The sequence below is a fragment of the Macaca nemestrina genome, chromosome X (genome assembly GCF_043159975.1).
Source record: "Macaca nemestrina isolate mMacNem1 chromosome X, mMacNem.hap1, whole genome shotgun sequence".
Taxonomy (NCBI): Eukaryota; Metazoa; Chordata; class Mammalia; order Primates; family Cercopithecidae; genus Macaca; species Macaca nemestrina.
In genome coordinates, this window is record NC_092145.1 from 44,905,244 (window position 1) to 44,919,176 (window position 13,933).

The following is a 13,933-nucleotide window of genomic DNA, read 5'->3' on the forward strand; positions in this document are numbered from 1 at the left end:
CACTCAGAGTTTCTGATTCAGTAGGTACTCTAATGAGTACGTACTCTAACAAGTTGCCAGAGATGCTGGCGTTGCTGGCCCCAGGACCCACATTTTGAGAGCCTCAAGTCTCAGGTGTTGTGAGGCTATTTGCAAGAGTTAAGTGGAGGGGGTGGAGGTGTGAAATTATTTGATTTGCATGTTTGAAAGATCACTCAGGCCACTTTGAGGAGAATGGTCACAGAGGAGAAAGGAGAGAAGGTGAGAAAATATTAAGGTATTGTAGGAATCGAGGCAAGAGATGTCTGGAGGTGGGAGGAGTCCTGACCTAAAGCCCTGGCAGTAGGAATGGTGAAAATGGGTGACATTCAAGCAATGCTTAGGAAATACACTTAGCAGGGCTTAGTGACTGACTGAATGTAGAGGTGAGAAATAAAGATGAGTGAACTACAACTCTTGGGTTTTTGCCTTGGGCAAAAACCTGTGACTCCAATTTTACTAGGCATGGTAGTTACTGTAACAAAAAGTAAAATGTGTTATCAGGCTTAGGGTAGGACATGGGAGAGGAGGGCATTTCTGCCCTCAAATCTCAGCAATAGTCCCAGGGAATTCAACAGGCATCTCTCATTGTCCACTCAATCCCTATTTTCAGCACCAGGAGTCCTCGCCTTGACTGTAATCAACTTGGGATTCTCCTCAAAGTACTTAGAAAGGAAGAGGAAGACGGTGACTACACTGACATCATGGCCACTCACCCAAGCTCCAGGTATGAAGCCTGCTCCTCTGGAATTACTCTAGGTATGTTTACTTTATTCTTTCGTCATTTTAACAAATATGTATAGGGCTGCTGCCTAGAGGAATTTAAAAATATTCAGTCGCCATGTCTCACACATAGGTAAGGAATTCATATCTCCTTTTACATAACCAACAAAGCAAATGCAGCTTAAGGACAGCCTGAAAAATAATTCATTCTACATAGATTTAAAATGTCTATAAATGAGCAGTTTTCCAGTGCATCATTGGTCGTGACTATTTGTAAGTCTCCTCCGTGGGCAAGTAGACTACCAGCAATCAACAAGACCAGCAGGAATGATGGATGGGATAATTGTCCATTAGGGTACAGATAACTTTTGTATCGTGGGAGGGTTCGACAAGATAGAGACATGATAGATGGAGGAAGAGTTAGCTAATATAATAGGAGTTGCAGCTCCATTTCTGGTAGTAACTACTCTCTGGCTGAATCAATGATTAATCAAAGACACATTCTCATTTGAAACACTTTGGTCACTGGTGCACAACCCCCGCTTTAAGTTAAATTTAATAGCATCATTAAAAACTGCTGTTCGAGACATTCAAATTACTTCTCTCCAGAAGAAATCAAGCCACAATACAGAATGCTTTTGTGAACCCCTGGAGGGCAAGGGCCACGCAGGGTGTGTGTGTGTGTGTGTGTGTGTGTGTGTGTGTGTGTGTGTGTGTGTGTGTGTGTGTGTGTGTGTGTGTGTGTTTGTGTGTGTGTGTGTGCACGCGTGCTAAACTTGTAATTCCTCAATGCCTAGCACAGGAGCTGACACAGAGCAATCAATAAATGTTTGTTAAAGTGAAGTGAAATGAATACATTTGTCCATTCATCTGTTTATTCCTTCGACAGACATTCATTAAATATAGGAATTAAAGAGCTCAGGCCCTGGACCTAGATGCTTCAGGCTTCAAATTCCAGCTCCAACCAGCTATATGATCTTGAGCAAATGACTTAGCTTCTCTCAGCCTGATGCCTGCTCTGTAATGCGAGGGAAATAATAGTACTTGCTCCTGTAGGGCTGCGTGAGGATTAAATGAATTAGTGAGTGTTTAGCACAGGCCCTGGCCCATAGTAAGTACTCATTATAGGGCAACTGTTGTTGTTGTTGTATATGTTAGGCTAGGCCTTTCTCAAGTAACTAGGTCATTAGAAGAAGCACAGAACCTCTTAAGAAATGACAAGGCTTTTGGCCAAAGCTGGTTTTCATTAAAGTGGTTATTTATGGTTCCCAGCCCAGAGCCTCACTGCCCTAGGCCTGCCATTCCTGGCCTGGTGCCCTCCTGTGGCAGCACAGGCTGTCTTTAGGTGGGTTGTGCTCTCTAGAGAAGCCTGAGAAATCGCGGAGTGGGAAGGTGAAGGAAGAAGGTAAGAGCTGGCCAGGATTCAATTACCCATCAACATGCAACCCCTGCCACACCCCCATCATTAAGTCCCTTGGTTGCCTTTCTATGCTTTTGTATAGCTCTTCCTGGCAACATTTCTACCTACTAATTGCTATTTCTAGTGTTTATCCTCTTGGCTCAGTTGAACAAGATTATCCTTGATTTTAATTTTAATTTTCAGGTGACATAGTAGAGAAAACTTGACTTGGGAGTTGGGTCAGGAGGCAAGGGAGGTGATACAACTCAGTGATTCTAAGAGGATTCTGACATAGAAACAACTGGTCACTGAAGAGCTGTGTGACCTAGACATTACCTAATGTCTCTGAGCCTCAGCTGTAGAAAAGAGAAAGTGACAATACTGGTTGTCAAGATTAAATGAAAACCACCTAGCATACTGCCTGGTTAACAGTCAAGTACTCAATAAATGGTGACTATGACTATTATTTTGAGGTCCTTGATCTGGAAACAGAAGCCCAGAGAGATTAAGGGGACAACACTCATGTTGTTATTTGGTGGCAGAGCCTTGTTGCTCCTTGTTCTCACTACTAAACCAGGCCTGCCTCTTTCAAACCTTTTACAGAACCCCATTTACACATATTCTGATATACTATTTATAATTACATGCATGGTTTTTTGCATGTAGATTTAATAAATTCAAATGTATTCATCCCATAGTTGTCTGCCTGGAAGTTCTTATGAACAACTCCAGGGCAGGATCCATAGGCTGCTCATCAAATATGTGCTCAATAAATGATTGGTGAGTGAATGTTAAGCTTGCAGTCAATTACCTACCTGACTTATGGATGTCCCATACCTCCTGTGTTACATTACAAGCAGTGCAGAAAAGTAGAATGGGTGCAATGGACTCATGCAGGCCTGGGTTTAAAATCTATAACTGGTAGCTGGGTTCAAAGAACCTAGGAGTGCTGGAAAAATGCAGTTCTGGATAAATAGAGGAGGAGAAACAGTAGCAGTAGTAGTAATAGTAGTAGCAGCAGCAACAGCAGCAGTAGTAACTATCAACAAAAAGTGGAGTAAGGAAACTTTTCTAAGAATGAATTTTGTCCTCAAGAGCTGTGACAGGCCCACAGTGTGCTATGTGGAGGAAGTATAGTGTAAGTGAGTCAGATAAACCTGGGTTTGAATCCTAGCTCTCAACTTATTAACTGAGTGTGACTTTGCATTATGTTTCCTGAGCCTCAGTCTCTTGACTGTAAAATTAAGATAATGATAGTACCTACCTCACAGCTTTGTGGCGAGGATGAAATAAGATATGGTATATAAAGCATATCATAGCACAACACCTCACTCATAATAGTGTCTCAAAAAAGCTATTTGATGAATTAATGAAAGTGTATCTTTAGCAAAATGCCATTAAAAAAAAACTACAGACATCCTTTAGCATCTGCCTGAGAGGAGAAGGAGGAAGAGACAATTCCAAATAAGAACTGTCTCAATACTTAACCACCTGTTTCTTACCATGCAACATCTAACATTGAAAGCACTGGAAAAATAGCGTGATCAGTACAAACCATTCCCAGTGAATGCATAGAGAGAAACTCCTGCTTCACAGCCACACAGTTGCTGGACCTGAGTGAGTCCCTCAGAGTGTGAATAAATGTTTGAAAAGACAAATACAGGGCCTGACACATGTGGAATAGTTGATCAGCTTAGTTCCTTTCCTACCCTTCTCCCAAATGGGTAGAAACAAACACATCACTAACCAACAAAGCAGCAACAGAAAAACTGAGTTAAAGTGGTTGAGAACTGATTATGGCAGTGACCTTACTGAATGGACCCTTCACTCTTGGCTCTAGTGTGGCCTGCCAGCCTGGAGAGCCTCTCAGGCTGAGCAATTAACCCTAGCAGAAAAGTCATGATGCCACCACATCTTCTCCTTCTCCTCTCTTCTCTCTTCTCCCTTCTCTCTTCTCTTCTCTTCTCTTGTCTTCTCCTCTCCTCCTCCTCCTCCTTCTTCTTCTTCTTCTTCTTCTTCTTCTTTCGTCTTCATCTCCGTCTTCATCTTCGTCATTGTCTTTGTCTTCTTCCTCTTTCTTTTGCTGTTTTTTGTTTTTGGGTTTTTTTTGTTTTTGTTTTTGTTTTTTTTGAGACCAAGTCTCACTCTGTTGCCTATGCTGGAGTGCAATGGCACAATCTCAGCTCACTGCAACCTCTGCCTCCCAGGTTCAAGCAATTCCCCTGCTTCCGCCTCCCAAGGAGCTGGGATTACAGGCATGTGCTACCACGCCCAGCTAATTTTTGTATTTTTAGTTGGGACAGGGTTTCGCCATGTTGGCCAGGCTGGTCTCCAACACCTGACCTCAGGTGATCCGCCTGCCTTGGCCACCCAAAGTGCTGGGATTACAGGCATGAGACACCGTGCCCAGCCTCCTCTTTCTTCTTTATGAGCGTGGAGGGTACAGGACATGATGGGGTGGGATCAACTCATGGCCTAGGCTACAAAAGCTGTCTTTTCTCCTCTTTCTGTTCTTTGCACCTCAGCCCCCAGTTCTTGTTTGGACATGCACTGAGAATAGCATTTAGGATTCCTGCATTCTCTATCTCTTTTTTAATGTTTGGATTGGCTATTCGCCAAGGCAACTGAATAGCATTTTCAAGGAGCAAGTGAGTTTGGGGAAGATCTCTTATCTTTTCCAATATATTAACTCCATGTGAATTAAAGCCATCAGAGACCCTCTTGGAAAGAGCATATAAGTTCTCCCAGGGCTTCCAAATTAAAGTCCCTACAGGAGACCCAACACAGTTGTCATTTTTAAGGAAAAAATACCCAGGCATGGTAGTTGCTGCTAGGAAATTTGAGAAGTGACCGGCAGGTTACATTTCTGAGGTGAAAACCACTTTGTGTTCTTTGTGAGCAACTGTTTGATGTGTGGCATTGCAGTCATGGGTGTGAAACATCTGGTTTTAACCAGAATGTGGGTGATTTGCTCACAAGTGGGGAGGACAGGCAAATATGGCTTTGCCTCCTGGTCTCGTATCTGGCCCAGACGTGCAAATTCCAATCTGCAAACTCATTCTTCTCTGCCAGGATTCAATAGGTTAATGTCAGCAACTGGCAGAGGTCTGCCTGTGGTTACAGTGAGTGGCACATGGCAACAGGTAAGGACAACAAAAGGCTGCCAGAAAAGGGAGCCCAGCTTGTCTGAGGGCCAGGTAATCTGACTTGCCAGTCAGGGGAGGGAAGACGTCCTGGTTCTGGGCCAATACTGGAGGTACAGAGAACAGAACCAGAAGAAACCTGGACAGGGAAAAAGAGACGACAGGTACGATTTGTTGAGCACTTACTCTGTGCCAGGCACTATGCCAAGTCTGGGTGTGTTCTCTCATTTGATCCTAGCAAGAGCCCCATTTTCCAGAAAGGGAAGCTGCAGCCATAAGGCAAAAACAGATCAAAACTGGGAACTTAGAACAACACAAATACCAAAGCACCAAGAAGGCAAAGCAGTTGGAGCTAGTTGCCAAGAAAACTTCAGGAATCTGTGTTCCTTATAGCCATGGCCACTGGGATTTGGTGATTTGCATCTAAGCCACTCCATCCCTTCAGCTGACTCCCTTATTGAGTCAACTTTTCCTGTCATACCTCAAGGTGGTTGGCAAAGGCACAGAGCTGGTTTGGCAAGGACCGGGACCAGAAGAGGGATGAACAGGTGTCTGCAACAGATTCCTCTGAACAATACTTTAATGGCTATATGCCATAAAACTCAGGCTAGTGTGCCAGTAGAAGAGGATCGATGAGTTGCAATGGCGCATGAATTTGAGCTTTGTTTACACTTCTATAATCAATGTTACTCATTGCCTTATGTGGAAATAAGATTTTCTGCCATCAGTAATACCTGTCGATAAATGCAAATATGCTTGAATTTACTTAGCAGAGACCCCTGCTTAAGCATAGTGACAATTGCAATGAAAGCACAAGTCCCACTGAAACTAGCACACAACACAAGTCGCAACACAACTCTGACCCCTGGCTTATCTACATAGTCTTCCCTCACAGACATTAGGTCTCATTTGTTCTTGAGCCAAAATTGTCCTTGGCTCTGATCAGCAGTTAGTGAACAAATGACACTGTATTGCAGCATCCTGCCACTAGGGTGCACAACTCCCACACGCATGAAAAGCAAGCATCTCTCACCTTCAGACTGCTGTGCCTACAAGCAGCAAAGTCCAAGTGCATGAAAAGAGTTAAATCCTGCTTGGTCCCTTGAAGGGCTAGAAAGCATTTTAAAGGTGACATACATCAGAGCGATCCATTTACACTGGCTGGGCTGTGCAACAAAGTCAGAGGGGCTGGATGAGAACCTTAAACAATGACAACACAATTGCATTCCCAGCTGTGTTAAATGACCAGCATATCATGATTGCCTTTTCACGCAAATATCAATGACATAATCCTAACAGACTTGCAGCTCTCTCGCTGGTGTAATAAAACAATGACCCAATTATTTTCAAGGGCTGAGGCAGCAGATGCAATGACTGGGTATGTTGTGCAGGGCGCTGTGTGTGATGGACGGGGCACAGTAGGGCAGCAAACTGTGTGCTGAGGATCGGAAACCTGCTTCCCGAGCCAAAACTCCTGCCATTCATCTGGTCGGAATAAAAATAAAGCCATTCAGTATGAAAGTTCCCACTTGTTCTCACGACGGAGGCCAGTTGGGAAAATGTGGTGCAGCAATGACTGAAGCAAATTCTGTTTAAAAAACCAGCCGGTTTGTGGGTATTTGTTTATTTATAACTGCCCCACCACCACCTCCCCACACCCTGCCTCATTCTGCAAAGGATTTGAGATGGGCTTGGAACACTGAAAGTTTGTTTAAGTCCTAAACAGGTCCAGCTACTTTTTAGACTGATGACAAAATGAAACCTTTGGGATCAAGCGCCTTGCTCCATGGAACACTGCTTTGGTTTTCCCAGTCAGAGCTAGTCCTCCTTGTACCCTGTGGTGAGAGGGACCTCTTGCACCAGAATACCCTTGTGCCCAGTGTTATGCTTGACCAGGGAAATACACATGAGTCCATAAGCCTGAAGCCTGAAAATTATTGAGGAATATGGATCCACTTACTCCCTCACTAATTTGCTCATTCAACGAATATTCCTTGGTAGCTATTCCAGAACAAGCTCTCTTCCAGGCACAGGGGAAGCAAAAATGGAGAAGATCCAGTCTCTGCACTTGAGAATCTCCTCATAGGAAGGACAGACAAGTAAACAAACCCCTGTTCTGCAATGTGGCCAGTGCTGTAGTAGAATGGTGCCTGGGGGTGGCGTGGGAGGTGTAGGGTAACATGAGGTAGGGGCTGCAGGTGAGATGATTTAGTTTGTGGACTTGGACTCAGACTGCCTTGGGTTCAACTTTTGGTCCTGCCTCTTGCTAGCTGTGTGACCTTGGGCACTTTACTTAACATCCCAGAGCCTCAATTCCTTCATCTGTTAAATGGAGCTAATAATAGAGTTGACGTCGTTGGGTTATTATGAGGATTAAATGAGATAATCTGTGTAGAACACTTAGAACAGTTCCTGGCACATAGTAAATACCCAATAAAAACTTAGCTTTTATGCTTTTTATTTCTTTGTTTAATTTCATAAGACTGTGTCTGGCGATGAGACTCAAAGGACTGGTTTCTAAAACAGAACTGTTTTCAACAAACTCTTCCCTTTTAGCCTGATTTTTTTCCTATGGAATGACACAGTTCTGCCATAATTTTTCCCTCAGCAACCATATGTCTGGCAAGAACCTCAGGAAGAAAATATTTTCCAGATGGTTTTGCTTATGTCAGCCTACTATGTGCCAAGCACCACTCTAGAGGAGAGGGATACATTGCTGAGTGACACAGACAAGGTCCCTGTCCTCTTGGAGCTTACATTCCAGTGGGAGAGACATACCATAAAAAGACAAATATAAATAGACATAATTACCCAGAGCAGTAAGTGGGGTTAAGGAAGCATTGCTAATAAAATACATGTAAGGGAGGAACAGGAGGCATCTAACTGTGGGTGGTCAGAGAAGGCTCATCTCAGGAGGTAACATTAAGCTGAGACTGAAAGGTTAGGAAGGAGCCTCCCATGCCAAAAGCAAGAGGAAGGGCAGTCCAGGCAGGAGCACATGCAAAGGCCCTGGGGCAGGAAAAGACTTTGAGAATGCTCCAGAAATGGAAAGACCAGTGTGGCTAAGACACACAGCCCTGGGAGGGAGGTAAAGCCAGCAGGATTAGTACATGCATTTTGAAGCTGAGGAAATGGAAAGCCCAGAGAGATGAATGGACTTACCCACAATGCCTTGCACAAGGTAGGCGCTCCATATGTTGTAGAATTCACAGTCTGTAGGGCGGGGCTGAGGCCCTTTGCCTTCCAAATCGGACTGAGATTTCCCACCACAACTAGGAATCAGCTACCCAGGGAGACTGAAACATACAGTCGTTTTTGTTGGTGAGTCATAGGCAATGCACATTAGAGTGTGGGGTCGAGTGGCCCCAGCTGCTGCCTGTGTGTATAAAGAGCGGGGGTGGGCTCAGGCCGTGGCTGAAGCTTTTTAGCATGTTTATGATGAGCTGAAAGAACTCACTGCTTAATTTAAAATACGGCTCACACATACACATACAATTCAGCAGCTGGAGGAGCTGCCAGGAAATGAGACTAAGTGTAGAAAATTGGAGGATCAGGAATATCAGGTATTCGGCTCGGTCTCCCAGCTCCCATGGGCTGTCTCTCATCCCATAAGGTCCCATCTTCCCTAACAAACTCTGGGAGGTCAAGACATGGTTGGGGACCGAGGCAGTTTGGGGGAAGGGAGGCCTCGCCAGAGCCCTTGACGCCAGCTACACTGATTGCCCCACCCGGCCTTAAGCTTGCCTGCCTTCCTCTCGTTCATGTTCCTTGAAATCTGAGGCTGGGAAAACTCATTTGGCCCTCATCGCAAGCTGCCTGTGCTAGCTGCTGCTTTTCCTGATTGTGTGTATCTTGCCTCCTCAACCACACGGGGGCCTTCGGCACACACTTGAGGAATTGAGTTGTTTTCTTTTGTATTCACTGCAGCTCTCAGCACAGTAGTATTTACACAGTGAGAGTCTCGAGGGTGTTTGCTCATGGGTTGCAAGATAGTATCATTTGAAAAGCCTTTGGGGCAGAGTACCTGCTCTTAATAAGAACCTCAACTTGACAAAAATGTGGAAGACCATCAGGTGTATCTCTGGTTTCCTTCATATTGTTCCTCTACACCCAGAGTCCCCAGCCTGCATGCTGGATGAACCTACAACCTCTCAATCAAAATGCTCCACAAGTCATCTCTTTGGGTTCTTTGCTCAGATTATCCCTTCTAACTGGGATACCCTCTCTCCCAACTGTACCAAGCATAACCCCATCTCACCCTTCAAGGCTAAATGTAAATGCCATCTCTGGCATGAAGCCTTTCCAGGCACAATTCATTGTTCTTGCCCCTGAACATACCACCCCGTGTCTACCTCTTTTATGGTACAGGCTGGTGGACTGGAATGACCTGGTTTCAAATTCCAACTCCATCACTTCCCAAGGCTACCTCCATTTTCTCTTCTAGAAAAAGGGATAACAACATCAGCCTCAATGGGATGTTGGAAGTTGCCAATAAAATAATATCTGCAGCCCACATAGCACAAGACTCGGCCTCCAGAGCTCAGTAAGTGTTTTTTGTCATCATCATCATCTTCATCATCTCTGAGAAGCAGAAGAATGTAATAGTTCCAGGACTGGTTTGGTCACTTCTTAACCATGTGACCTTGGGCCAGTCTCTTCCTCTCTGAGGCTCTGTTTCCTCATGTGTGTCAAATGAAGGGATAATAGTTTACCCACCTCCATCACAAAACCTGCTGGGAAGATGCAAAGACATAATAATGTAGGCAAGGCAAACTACTAAGCACAGGGCTTATCACATTAAAAAAAATGCTCGTTTGGGTCTACACACCTCTACAACCTAGAAAACTCCTTTAAGGGCACAGACAGTATTTTACTTATCTTTGCATCTCTTGCTGCCTAGCCTAGCCCAGAACCTCTGCAGCTGGCAGACTCACAATAAATCATTGTTGAATTGAATTGAAAACCCAAACCAGATGTGCCTCCTCCCCTGTCAAATGAAGCTTTCAAGCTGGTGGGTTGGGCCTGCTGCCTCTTCATCCCCCCTCCCTCCAAGCTGAGCAGCCACCATTGTCTAGGCCTGGCTCTGGGGAATGAGGCAGTGCTGAGAGGAGGGACTCAGAGTAGGGAAGGATAGATGGGACTAGGTGGGATGAGTGCAGTAGGGAAGAGCACTCCGTCTGTTCCTGGTGACCCCAAACAGACTGCCTTTGAAGGGTGCTATCCTGAAGTATCTGTTGAATGAAAAGTGGTGACAGTCCAAAAGCCCTTCGCCACCAGCGCCTAGCTGTGGAGGAAACCCAGCTCTCCCCACAAAACCAAAAACGGGAAGTAAATGAAGATATCGGGAGAAAGCTTCCTCTTCCTTTAGCAAAGAGAGTGATACAGACGTTCAGAGAGGTTCGGCTCTGAAATAATGAGGCCAGGATTTGAAGGTGAGTTCAGCTGGCACCATGGGCATGCTTTAACCACTGGGCAACCTTGCCTCTAAGATAGTCTTGCTATAGAAGGACGGAGTATGTATTCGCTCTTCCCACCAACCCCACAGGACCCTTAGAAACAGAACGTAGAGCTTTAATGGTGGACAATACTTTAAAAAGTACAAATCTGTTACAAAACCACAAAAAGAGGTCCATGTCTTCAGTGTTTCTGAGCCAGAGCTATGTAGACAGGGCACAGGGGGTAGCATGCTAACCAGCACAGAGTCAAGGTAATGGGCCACACACCTGAACGTGGCCACTTGGATTGTAACTCTGGCTTTGTCACATGCTAGCCTGACTGACCCCAGGCAAGTGATTTAACACCCCTGTGCCCCCATTTTCTCACCTGTCATATGATATTAATAATAGTACCTCCTCACAGGGTTGTCTATGAGGAGTAAATAATCTAACATTTGTAAAGCAGTTATCATGTGCCCAGGACATGGTAAACACTAAACAACTGTTCGTTAAGTCAAAATAAATACATACCTCTGTCCCTTTGTAGCCAGACTAGTCTAGAGGCACTGTTGCCAAATGATTAGCACATGCCCATGGAACCAGCTGAACTTGGCTTCAAATCCTAGTCTCATGATTTCAGAGTTGAGCCTCTATGAAACTCAGTTTGACCATCTCTACCATGAGAACAATAACAGTCCCTTCCCCACAGGCTGTTGAGAGTTTTAAATGAGATATCTCCAAAGTCCAGAACACAGTGCCTTGCCACGGCAGAGTGAGTAAGCGCCCAATTAAGGCAGAGTATTCATCATCTGAGTCTGCTTCCCATTTTTTGCCTCTTCTGAGTTAACACACAATATATAGTTTCGGAAATCTTGCAGCAGTAAAGGAACAATTTCATCATTTTGCCAATGAAATTCCTAAACATTTTATTCAAGAGCCAGAAAAGGCAAACATTTTTGGTCATTTCTAAACCACTGAAATATGGACAATCAGTTTCCCCACTCAGCAAACCTGACTCCCAAAGCTGTAGAAGTCACTTTGCAGGACAAAATTGAAGGAATGAGTATTTTACTGCCAACAAAAGCCATCTTTGTTTGCGGCCCAGCTTTGGGAGAAAATAAATACCTCAACCCAGGAGCCTGGAAAATTCTTGAAAGTTCTCATTTTATTCCAGCAAATCCAACCTAATTGGCAAGATACCTGACCATGCAAACCTGAGTCAGAATGAGTCGCCTTTACCCACCCGTCTCCCCACGGCACCCAGAACCCAGCAGAGTACATTGGACATCAATACATATTGGTTGTCGGTTCCTCCATGGGAGCCCCAGATTCCATTTCTACAATGTCTGCTACATTGCCAAAACAATCCAAAAGCAGTACTAAAGAACATTTTGAAAATGGGGAAAAAAGCATCCATCACTCACCACTCTAACACAACTCTTAATTTTGTGTGGAAAGTTCTCTTCCAGTCTTTATCCACGTGCAGACATATTTTTATAGCACTGTAGTCATAGGGAAAAACTGCAGCAGCTTCAGCCAAGAATCAGATACCATACAGCTCATGTCACTAAACTTTCCAAGTGAGAGCTTTTTCTTCTCTCATTCACTCCATTCATTCATTCATTCAGTCATTCAGCTAACATAGATTTAACCATGGCTCTGGTGCTACGGCCCTGGGGAGTGCAGAGATGACTAAGGCACAATCCCAGTTCTCAAGCTGCTTCCAGTTTAATGGGGGAAACAGACAAGACAGCAGTAAATTATAACACACTGAGATAAACATGAATGCTGAGAAAGCACACAAGAGGAGCATTTAAGGTGCACAGGAAAGGGTGTGGAGGATGGGGAGGCAGAACATATACATATATATGCTTTTTTCTTTCTTCAGAAGAAAGCAAGGTGTCATCAGGTGACCAAAAATAGTTCTGTGTGACTGCATGGGCAAGTGGTAGTGGATGCAGTGAGAAAGGAAGGAGGGGGCCAAATCATTAAGATCAAAGGTTTCTGTTTCATTCTGAAGACTGAGGGGAAGCTCTGGAAGGACTTTAAGCAGAGTAGTAGCACAGTCAAGTGTGCATTTTAGAAAGATTGTCCCAGCAACAGAATGGAAGGTAGATTGTAGGCCGTGAGATAGGTAACAGTGGAGCCATTTAGCAGCTTGTCACAATAATTCATCAAGATAAGGAAGGTCTAAACGAATGAGATGGCTTCTCCACGTACAAATTGTGTCACGTTAGTGAGTGACTTAACCTGTCTGTGCCTCAGCTTCCTCCTCTGTAAAGCAAAAATAACAGGAGTATTGACCTTGCAGAGCTGCTGGCAGGATTAAATGAAATACTGCATGCAAAGCACCTGGCACAGTGGCTGGTACCTAGAAGACACTCAATACATGTCACTTCCCCTTTCCCCTCATCCTTTTTCCTCCACTTCACCCTTTCTTAAAGGCTGGCATGGTATGGAGCATGGATGTGGCCAAGGCAGACTCTAACTCAGACAGTCTGACTCCAGAGGGCTATGGAGAAAGTTTGCAAGTGCTATTGTCAGGACAGTTAGTTAGAAGGATTGTTTAGCTGAGTCGAGGGGCCCCGCTGAGGTTGGAAACTATGACTTTCTGGTGGGACTAACCAACAAAGTGATGGGATTTTCTCCAGCAATGTTCCTCCATCTGGGCATAAGCACAGAGGTGGAAACTGTCAGTTAAATTTATCCAGACTTGGGATTTTGCCTCATGGATGCAGCAGAAAGACACAGGGCAAGGGAGTTGGGGATATACACAAGATTCTGAAAGCAAACAGACCTTACTTCAAATCTCATCTCTGCTGTGCGACTTTGGGTAAGTCATTCAACCTCTCTGAGCCTCAGTCACCTCATTAAAAGGAAAACCACAAGAGTACCTTCCTCATAAAGTTATTGTGAGGATAACATGAGATTATTGAAATGATGTCATAAGATGGGTAGTAAATGCCTGGCATATACATATTCGTTGTTATTCTTATCATCATCATTTTGGAGGATGGAGAGGGAAGGTAGTAAGGTGAAAGGGGCTGATGGGATGGAAGAAATGAATGGAGGGGGCTCAGAAACCTGGAGAGCCTCCTGAGGTAAAAAGAAGAGTGTTGAGGCCAGCCAGCAAGGTGTAGATGGTAGGGGGTTCTGACTGATGATGAAGCATGGTAAGGCTAGGATGAGAGTGTGTCCTGTACATGGATCACGAT

General features: G+C 44.6%; 1 protein-coding gene and 1 long non-coding RNA gene across 6 annotated transcripts in view; one reads left to right on the plus strand and one right to left on the minus strand.

The window, feature by feature from the left end:
- Positions 1-13,933, minus strand: part of RTL9 (retrotransposon Gag like 9) — a 97,583-nt gene that overhangs the window by 28,834 nt on the left and 54,816 nt on the right. The window contains exon 2 of one of the 2 annotated variants that reach the window (XM_071088235.1): positions 8,446-8,579. The exons of the other annotated variant lie outside the window; for it this stretch is intronic. The gene's annotated coding sequence lies outside the window, so the exon portion shown is untranslated. The remainder of the gene's footprint in view (positions 1-8,445; positions 8,580-13,933) is intronic. 2 annotated transcript variants of the gene reach the window in all.
- LOC105490470 (uncharacterized) overlaps positions 1-13,933 on the plus strand; it is a 108,772-nt gene that overhangs the window by 12,957 nt on the left and 81,882 nt on the right. For all 4 annotated transcript variants that reach the window (XR_011618049.1, XR_011618050.1, XR_011618048.1 and 1 more), the window contains exon 2: positions 632-777. This is a non-coding gene — a long non-coding RNA (uncharacterized lncRNA). The remainder of the gene's footprint in view (positions 1-631; positions 778-13,933) is intronic.